The sequence below is a fragment of the Lissotriton vulgaris genome, chromosome 11, assembly GCF_964263255.1.
Source record: "Lissotriton vulgaris chromosome 11, aLisVul1.2, whole genome shotgun sequence".
NCBI classification, from domain to species: Eukaryota; Metazoa; Chordata; class Amphibia; order Caudata; family Salamandridae; genus Lissotriton; species Lissotriton vulgaris.
This window is the reverse complement of record NC_141699.1, coordinates 948816317-948826823: the sequence shown is the minus strand read 5'-3', so window position 1 is coordinate 948826823 and position 10507 is coordinate 948816317.

Below are 10507 nucleotides of genomic sequence, written 5' to 3'. Positions count from 1 at the left end.
CGCTCCTCTTTGCACTGGCGATAGAACCATTGGCTGTCAGGATACGTGCGGAGATGGCGCAATGGGGAATCCTGGTGGGGGACACGTGTAGTGTGGTCTCCTTGTATGCGGATGATGCTCTTTTTTATCTGAGGGCGCCGGATGAATCGCTACCCGTACTGCTGCATCACCTCGACCGCTTTGGGGAGGCATCGGGTTTGCGGATTAATCGTGCCAAATCCTTGATTTTCCCTCTGGCGGGTTACGGGGACGGCCCGGTGACGGGCACTCCAAATCTTGGATTGCGCTGGGAACAGGAGGCTTTTCGGGATCTGGGTATTCAGGTGGCCCTGACGGACTTGCAGATGCTGGATCGAAACATCGGCCGGATACTTACGTCCTTGCAGAGCTCGGTGACCTTCTGGAATACATTGCAGCTCTCCCTTATGGGCCGGCTCGCTGTCGCAAATATGGTGATGCTTCCTAGGACACTGTATGTCCTTCAGAATTCACTCTGCCCTATCCCACCGCGAATGTTTCGCACCCTTAACACCTTATTGACATCACTGCTTTGGGCGGGTCGACGCAGCCGGGTTGCGTTACACACCCTGGTTCGGAGCTGGGAGGAAGGAGGTCTGGAGGCTCCGAGGTTTGAATTATACTAATACGCAGCACACTTGTTGCCGGCAGCGAGGTGGTTCGCGGATGCGGACGGGTGGGAGATGCAACTGTTGGCCGGGAGAGCTACCGGGCGGATACTGCAGATGGCGATGATGAAGGGGAGGGGAGCGGACGCGACTCTACCTTATGTGGTGCGTCATGCAGCTGCACTCTGGCAGAGATGTGGGGAGCGGGTTCTGCGGCGGACCCCCTTCCATAGGGAGTTGCCAGTTTGGATTTTGGCGCCTATTGTAGCTATGGAGGAACACATGTCTTTTCGGGATTGGAGGGCTGGAGGCTGTGATACTCTGGCGGACCTGTATCCGGGCAACTCGTTTATCTCCTACGGTGAGGCTGAGGAGGCCTTTGGCCTAGGGGGAGGACAATATTTACATTACCGCGGTATGCAGGAGGTGGTGAAGGAGATGTGGCCCCAGTATCCAAAGGCGCCTAAGACTTCTCACACTTTGAACATCATCCTCACCTGTGGTAGGGGTCACAGGTTGATTTCCTTGCTTTACTCCGCACTCCGTCAGGACTCGGAGCCACCTGTCCAGCCTGCGTGGAGTGCCTGGGAGACAGATCTGGGGGAGACACTGGATGCCGGGAAGCGCAGGCGTATATGGGGTCTCACACGTAAGGTCTCTTGTAATGCACGGTTTAAGCTCACACACTTCAATTTTATGCATCGCACATACTTGACACCGGTCTCTTTGCAGCGCATTTTGCCAGATAGGGAGGACACTTGCCCTAGGTGCGGTACTGAGAGAGCGGAGTTTCTCCACTTGGCCAGGGAGTGTGCCCTGGTGCTGGACTTTTGGACGGCGGTGGTGGAACGGATTGCCGCCGCTACCGGCCTTAGCATAACCTTGACACCGCTCCACTGTTTGCTAGCTCTGGTTCCCCGGCCTAGGAGGAGGAAGGTCCCCTATACATTTTTACAGCTTATGTTGGTTCTGGCATGGGTAGGGTGGCCATTACCTGGATGGGGCGGAGGCCCCTGAGATTTCTGCATGGCTGAGGGATGTCCGGGAGTGGTCATTGGCGGAAGAGACTCATATGCAATGTACGCGTAGAGACGAGAGATTGCAGGAAGACCTGTTGGCATGGAGAGTGATGTGTACTGCTGGTTTGACTTTGAGTGACTCCGAGGAGAATAGCGCAGAACTGTTCACCTCTGAGGGATCGGGAAATGACGGGGAGGGGGAGGGTATTGGGGAAGGTTAGATCCGGATTGTCTTTGTGCGCTCGGCCGCTGCCTCAACTCACGGTTGCCATGTACTGATTGTACTGTAAGGTTGCTTTTACAAGCCCAAGGCCTGACTGATGATTAGCGGTGTTTTTGTCCCTAATGTGCCTTAAGGAGGTTGTCGTCCTGTATACAACGGTTCTGTATGATGCCACAATTGGGGGGGAATGTTTATGGTTTTTTTTTGCATAATCAAAAATAAAGTTTTTAAAAAAATATAGTGTGATGCGCCTACACAGAGTTTGGACTTGAAAACTCTCAGACTGATTTACTCAAGGAGTACCATGAGATGTTATCATTAAGGCCAGTAAAGTGGCTAGACAGGCGATAAATTTAACATTGTTCCTTTTCCGGGAGGCTACTCTGTATGTTGGGAATTCTAGGATCAAGTGTTTCAATCACGACCCAAATTCCGTTGGTAGTGTGACCTGTCTCAAGGAAGTGGTTGGTTAGTTGTGCGGTGTTTTTCTTACACCGATTGTGCTGCTGTGCTCACATATGCAGGTTTTCACCTTGCGACTTGGCATCCCGATGTATGTGAGACCGCATGGGCACATAATGCGGTAAATGGTATTATCAGTGTTACAATTGGGGTGTTGTCTGATGTGCCAAGTCTTGACAGGTTCTAGTTGTAAGCTTTTTGTGGTTTCAGTGATGTGACAAATGCTGCAATTCCCACATGGGAAATGACCTACAATGTTGGGGAGACCTCATGCATTGTGAACCGTGTTGGATGGTTTGGGAGGTAGAGCAGGGAGTGTAGATACCAGAGTGTCTTTGATGGATCTGGCCCTCTTATATGAGAGTAAAGGTTTTTCCCATTGGAGTTTGCCAGTGTGTAGTATCTTCCAATTTTTCTTAATGATGTGGGAGCCATTATTCGCGACAGAGTTGTAGGTGACTACACAGGTGAGGGGAATGGGCATGTCTGTGCGTTGCGTTGCTTCTAGCAGCCCTTCCAGGTTCTGGTTACGGGGGCGTTTACTGGCCTTGTCAGTAAGTCTTTTGGGGTAGCCTCGGTGCTGCAGTTTGGTACTTAAAGCTTTGCCTGGTCCTTGAAATCTTGGATGTTGCTGCAATTTCTGCGGAGTTGGAGAAATTGTCCAAAAGGGAGTTTTTCACGTAATGTGCTTAAACCGCTGCTGGCAGATGAATTTTAAGACCACCTTAAACTCTTTCAAGAAGAAACTAGAGGAGACAAACAGAGAAATCATTGAATATAAGGAGGGCCTTACTCAAGTAAAAGGCTAAAAAATTCAAAAAGACTTGAAACATTTTTCGTACCTGAAAACATATCCATATGCTGATACTGACTATAAACCCACAAAACGGTCAGACACATCAGGGGGTTCCTCCGACGAGGGTTCGTCTGCCAGCAGCAGCTCAAGCACAGGCAGCTACCGGAATAGACAATGAGGAAGAGGCAGGAACAACAGCTGGCAACAACCATGGCACAGTTACCCCTAGGGGTGAATATGCAGTTCCAAGCCCCATACCCTCAATTGAACCCACAATACATGTACGGATGGAACCCTCTTTGGGACCACCACCGCCCTACATGAACCAAAACGAACGGTTCCCTTTTTTAGGGGGTGGTCAACGAGGAAGAGGCAAAAGACGACACCAAGCCCAAGTTCACTGGCAAGACGACCAGCACCTAGGAGCCCAGACAAGGAGCAAGACGAAGGAACAAGCTCGAGATGAATCTCGTGACCAATCTCTCCTCACATGTGCTCACACCATCAGAAGCCACGGTCTTGAATGAAGGACTTGGATATGCACCTACAGCCAAGCTTGATAAATTCCGAATACGTTGTGAGCTAGCAGAATCTTTCCGCAAGCTCAAACTCAAAGCTTTCTTTGAGAATCTTCCAGACCAAACACAAGATACACAAGGTGATACCCATTTTAAAATCAAGTCCACCTTCATTCCGCCACCTAGTGCCATACCTCCAGAAATCACAGTGTTTGAACAAGCGGTCTTCAATGAGATAGAATCCTTGAAGGAAGACCACACATTCCAAAACATCAGCAATATGGAGCGAGAAGCGTTACAATCCCTCAAAGCTAATGAAACAATAATCACTAAACCAGACAATAAAGGCAGGGGCATCGTTATCCTGAACAAGGAAGATTATCGTACGGAATGCAAATGGCTTCTAAACGATACCAGAAACTACCAGCTATTACCCCAGGAACCTAGTGAATGTCTTAAAACCAAGATTCACAACGTATTTGAGGAAGCGAAGAACGCCTGCGAAGTCACCAAACAGGAGGCACAGTTCCTAACTACCACCCCAGGCAAAATCACCTATTTTTACACAGTCCCGAAAATACATAAAAACAAGACACCGCGACCTGGACGTCACATTGTGTCAGGAAGAGGGTGACTGTTGGAACCCCTCTCACGTTACTGCGACTTCTTCTTGCAACCTCTAGTACAGTCCACCGAGACCTACTTGAAGGATACAAAAGATGCCCTGGGACTTATCAACAACCTGGCCTACAATCCTGAGACTTCATTCCTAGTGAGCCTAGACATTGAGAGTCGCTGTACAAGTCTGCCACAACACGACACCCTCAAGGCATTAGAACTGCCAATGGATAACATCACCTGGAACTACCATACACCGAAGTAGTTCATATTAGAATGTGCCGCATTGGCACTAAAAGACAACTACTTTGAATTTGAAGGCAAAATCTACCTACAAAAGTATGGACTTCCATGGGTAGCGTTTTTGCACCAAGTGTGGCGGGTCTCTACATTTACAACTTTGAGATGACCTACATATTTAATCCCAACAAGCCACAAATCCCCCAGATCAAGTTCTATAAGCGATATATAGATGATATCCTACTTATCTGGGAAGGGGACGACCAGTCCCTAAATGCCTTTTGCCAATGGCTTAACAGATGTGACCAGAATCTGAAATTTACACATAACCACAATAGGGACCACATGATTTTCCTAGGTCTGGAGATACAAGCAGCAGATGGAAGGATGAAAAGTAAAACACACTTTAAACCCACAGCCCAAAACTCCTTATTACATTGCACCAGCTTTCACCTAAAAACATTATGTGAAAATCCCCCTTTCGGACAATGTCTCCGACTCCGAAAGAAATTGCAGCAGCATCCAAGATTTCAAGGACCAGGCCAAAGCTTTAAGTACCAAACTGCAGCACCAAGGCTACCCCAAAAGACTTACTGACAAGGCCAGTAAACGAGCCCGTAACCAGAACCGGGAAGAGCTGCTACAAGCAACGCAGCGCACAGACATGCTCATTCCCCTCACCTGTGTAGTCACCTACAACTCTGTCATGAATAAAGTCTCCCACATCATTAAGATAAATAAGAAGATACTACACACTGGCAAACTCCAATGGGAAAAACCTTTACTCTCATATAAGAAGGCCAGATCCATCAAAGACACTCTGGTAGCCACACGCCCTGCGCTACCTCCCAAACCATCCAAAAATGTTCACAATGCATGGGGTCTCCCCAACATTGGAGGTCATTTCCCATGTGGGAATTGCAGCGTTTGTCACATCACTGAAACCACAAAAACGCTTACAACTAGAACCTGGCAAGACTTGGCACATCAATCAACACCCCAATTGTAACACTGCTAATGCCATTTACCGCATTGTGTGCCCATGCGGGCACACATACATCGGGATGACAAGTCGCAAGGTGAAAACCTGCATATGTGAGCACCGCAGCACCATCCGGTGTGAGAAAAACACCACACGATTAACCAACCACTTCCTTGAGGCAGGCCACACTACGAACAATAAGCTTTGGGTAGTGATTTAAACACTTAATCCTAGGATTCCCAACATACAGAGTAGCCTCCTGGAAAAGGAACAACGTTGGATTTATCGCCTGTCTAGCCACCTTACTGGCCTTAATGATAACATCCCGTGGTGCTCCTTAAGTAAATCAGTCTGAGAGTTTTCAATTCCAAACCCTGTGTAGGGGCATCCCACCATATTGGCATCCTGTCCCCGATAGCCATTTATTGCATTTTAATTACCCCCGAGGACTATGGGGTAAACAACCAGCCCTCCGGTACAGAGCATTCCGCAGTCCAGCACACACAACCATAGTACCACATGTGTTGCATCCCTTGCCCCCCTAATTCACCTCTTTACCCCCATGGACTCACAGCCAGCTACATATTTATGTCTCCACAATAACAGGTTCACTTACAGTGAACCCGGCTTCCATTCATATTAATAGGGGCTTGAATCAGTCAGTAGGTTTAAGTGCCTCATCACAGTAGCTCATACTTGCTAGGAGCGATGTGTGACTAGTGGCTCACACTCAACATGGCGCTCACACATGCGCCACAGAGCCCCCATACGCTGGTACTTGCTCCGTGTGATGACAGTCTTCATTCTCACGCGCAGCACGGTTCCGTTCATACTCAATATGATGCTCATGCATGCACCTTTCAGCCCTGAACCCCCGGCCTAGTTCCTTGCGATGCAGGCGACACGCTAACGCATGCGCACACCAGTACTACAGACCTCTTATACCCGGCACTTACTTCAGTACGCCAGCATCCAGGATCACAGGAGGCAAAGTAGGTTGTAGGGGGCTACGCGTCTTGATGAAAGTTTGATAATAGACTGTACCCCTCCCAGACCCTGAATTCTCTGCCTAACACTCAAATTCAGTGTAATTATCCATGCTGCGTACTTTTTGTTCTTGTGTGTCGATCACAACTCACATAAGCAGGCGTATATAGTTCAGTCTACAGTAACATTGACAACCACTCTGCTGTCGATCACCAGGCACCGCAGTACATTCAGAGTCCACCAGCATGCTGTATGTTTATTTGCTACGCCAAAGCGCCACCATAAAGCATGCTATGCCACAGTCATTGCCTATCTAACGGCTGATAGATCTAGGTGCACTGTGCATGCTCGCAGTATACTTCTCTCACTGGGCTCAGACTATGAAGAGACTCACGACTGTGCTCCTTTTTTCTGAGACTAGCGCACAGGCACCTCTAATTACGCTACCGTCACTGCCTATGTATCGGTTATGAGATAAAGGTGCACTGTGCATATGTGCAGGATAGTTCTCTCACTGGGCCCAGACAACGAAGAGACTCACTACTGTGCCTATTCTCCTGAGACTAGTACACAGGCACTACCAATTACTCTAAAAAATGCGTTTTATGTTGTATTTTCTCTCTCTTTAAATGTTTTGTCTTGTCCTTTTATCTCCACATGTTTTTACAGTGGGTTCCTAAGTATACAAACACCACTGAGCACCTACAACACACCTTAGTGTGTGTGTTGATAATTCACTTTCACATGGCACCATTTTTGCCACTCACATTTTAACATGTAGACCTCATTTATGACAACTGAGAGTGTAATCACTCCAGTAGTTGCGCCATATGTTTTTACCCGTCTCCTGGGCCGCCAATAATAAACACATAGGCAAGGATACCCAGAGATACTTTTAATTTTCATTCCCTCACATAAAAATACAGCACACCAGCTGAGCTGTAATCAGGCGTCGTAGCACAACTGGGCAGCATTCGGCCGCCTGGTTGGGACCTCAATGATGAAGCATGACACCAACCAGGTGGGTGTGTGAGGGGTCTTTTAACAAAACCTAATGGTTTCTGGACACTGCTTATCATAACAAATGTGTTCTGGCACAAGCAATAACCCTATTTGAAATGTCATTTCAGTATCATCCCAGGCAAGCGGAGGAGACTGGGCCAACATTGCTGGGGAAGCTGCTGGCCACTGTGGCTCCAGTCATGACTCGACATACACCGAGAGAGCCAGAGGCCCATAGGGTAAGGGGTGTGTCACGTAGGAACAGACTCAACGTCATCATCTTCCGAGTCAACCTCCAGTGAACACTCCAGAGTAGTGGCAAAACACCATCCTTGTCCGCCACCTACCCTCTTGCTACCCATCCAGTTGCCCAGACCCGCTCCCCTAAGAGGGGAGCTATCTCCTTCACTACAAGCACCTCAGCCCCTGCCCGTTATCCCCACTATCCTGAGTCAGGAGGCTTATAACCTCCTGAGAAATATCTTTCTGAGTCAGACAGCACTACTGAATGCCATCCAAGGGCAAGGCAGCCATCTGCAGCATATGGTGGCCTACCTGGAAGGCACCAACAGTGCCATGTCTGGCCTACAGAGATCGTTTTAGGCTCTGGCATCCTCCCTAATGGCAGCCTTCCACCCATCCCAAACTTCCACCCCTGCCTCTTCTTCATCCAAATTCCCTATTCCCATACCTGTCCCAAGCACACTCACGCATATGCATGCACAAGCTTCAACAGCCCCAAGCATCACACGCAAACAAAAACAGCAGAAAGCATGCAAGCATGCAACCGCTCACCTGACACTAACTCCCCTCACCGCCACCACCCCCAACATACCCCCAGACACCACACCTGAACCCACAGACCCATGTCCAACACCCAGCATTTCCCCAGACACCATACCTGGACCCACAGACCAATCAACCTCTCCCAGCATTACCCCAGACTCCACACCTGTAACACCACCCATCAACCACTCCCAACATTGCCTCAGACACCACACCTGCACCACAAGACCCATCAACCACCTCCAGCATTACCCCAGACACCACACCTGCACCACCAAACCCATCCACAACACCCAGCATAACCAGCACATCCACATCACACACCCCAGAAAAATGCAAACGCCCACACTCACCCACACAACTGACACCTACAAAACACAAACATGATACATCAGACACACAGACACCTGCACCAACAATACACCCACCCACACCTGACATTTCCACTCCCTCTACCGCCCAACCACTATTCCCTCCCAAACATCCTGCCCATTTTAACCATCAAAGCTAATTTGCTCTTGCTCTTACCCCTGTCAAAGCCGACCCCACAAGCCAAAATAACGTCTTCCACACACCAACTCGTGCGCTATATAAATCACAATACATGCATACATACATACATCTCTTCCACATCCCAATCCATTACAGAGATTTAGCAGAGAAGGTGTGTTTCAGTTTCATGACACTTCCATACAGATATATCCTTGATATCACAACAGGCTGTAACATGTGAGCTATTAGAGGGTGTCACAGAGATTAATAGCTGTGATATTGATGGGAAGGTGCTGTTGCACGACACAATTCAATGCACATATCACTATCCCTGATTATGAGATGTGAACACATGTTGACTTTTGTAGAGTGTGCCTGTGCAGTGTCAGTGACCTGGCCAAAGAGGGCATCATAGAGTTGTAATTGGATCATATATTGAAAACAATTCCGAACAGGGGACCACAAGATATGTTTGACCCAGGAACCCCAAGCCCATTGCCTGGTGCATGGACAGGGCATTTATTTGCTGAAGAGTCGATGGACATGGGTAAGAGTATAGCTTATCGTCGGTGGCGCCCACAGCAGTGTCGGTTTTGGACGTCATCAATCAGGAACAGTAGCGGCAGGGTGTGTGTGATCGGCTCCATGGAGCACAGTGCTTGTGAAACTGAGTACAGGTGAGTTTCAGCCTTATATCCTATCCTATACTCAAGCTCAGATGTGTTGGTTGGACCGACACAGCCATGTAAGCGGGAAGGCATATCGTAATTGGGCCAGTGATAACACTGGCAATCCGCCACTCCGACAGACGCATTGGCCTATCCCGCCGCCTTGGTCGAGATTTCCAGGCGGCAGGACCACAGCAGTCTTTCGTCTACATAACTGCATGTATCGTAATTGGGCTGGTGGACCGCCATTGGTGCAGCGGTAATTCCGATGCCGTTTCAACTGCGGAATCATGACTGCCAAACTCGTAATAAGGCCCCAAGTGTTCCTCTTGGGCAGAGCGTTACGTACTCCAAGTAAGACCGCCCCAGAGTTGGAAGACCACCGCTCTAGTTGAGCCAATTGAACTAGGTCAACTGAAAATAAAGATGTATAAACGCATATCCCAGGACTAGTCCTTTACAGCCTTGGTGTCGCAGACTACTCTAATTCCCCTCGAGCGTCCCCACCATTCCATCCATCAATCAATCAATCAATGCATTTATATAGCGCACTACTCACCCGGAGGGTCTCAAAGCGCTATATAAATGCATTCATGCAAATATTCATGCACCCCACTCATTAAGAAAGCAACATTACATAACATTACATAGCCTCTTTCTTCCCTTTTCTATTATTTCACTATTTGCTTGCCTCGTTTTCCCGATCCCTGCTTCTAAGAATTCGAGTGCAGTTTAAATGTTACACAAGCAATCGAACGGAACAAGCGTGATAAATTACCTACATGAAGACTTTCTTAAAAGTGCACCTAAGGAGGACGTACATTTTTTTTAAACCAGTCATCCACTTGTGCCATTTTGGCTTCTGTTGACACGACAATCAGCAGGCCAACGAAAACGTGTTTATGCCCATTTATATTTTCGACCTCGAGATATTAGCGTGAGTTGGCCTACCGAGGAGACTGCTACCGAGGCGGGAAGACAGTGGGGAGACCCTGGACTCTGGCTGTCCGCCCCTGGGGATGCCTCGAATGTGTTTGACAAAGACGAGGGAAACCTCATTTACCCGGCCCTCAGGTCGGGGGCTTTTC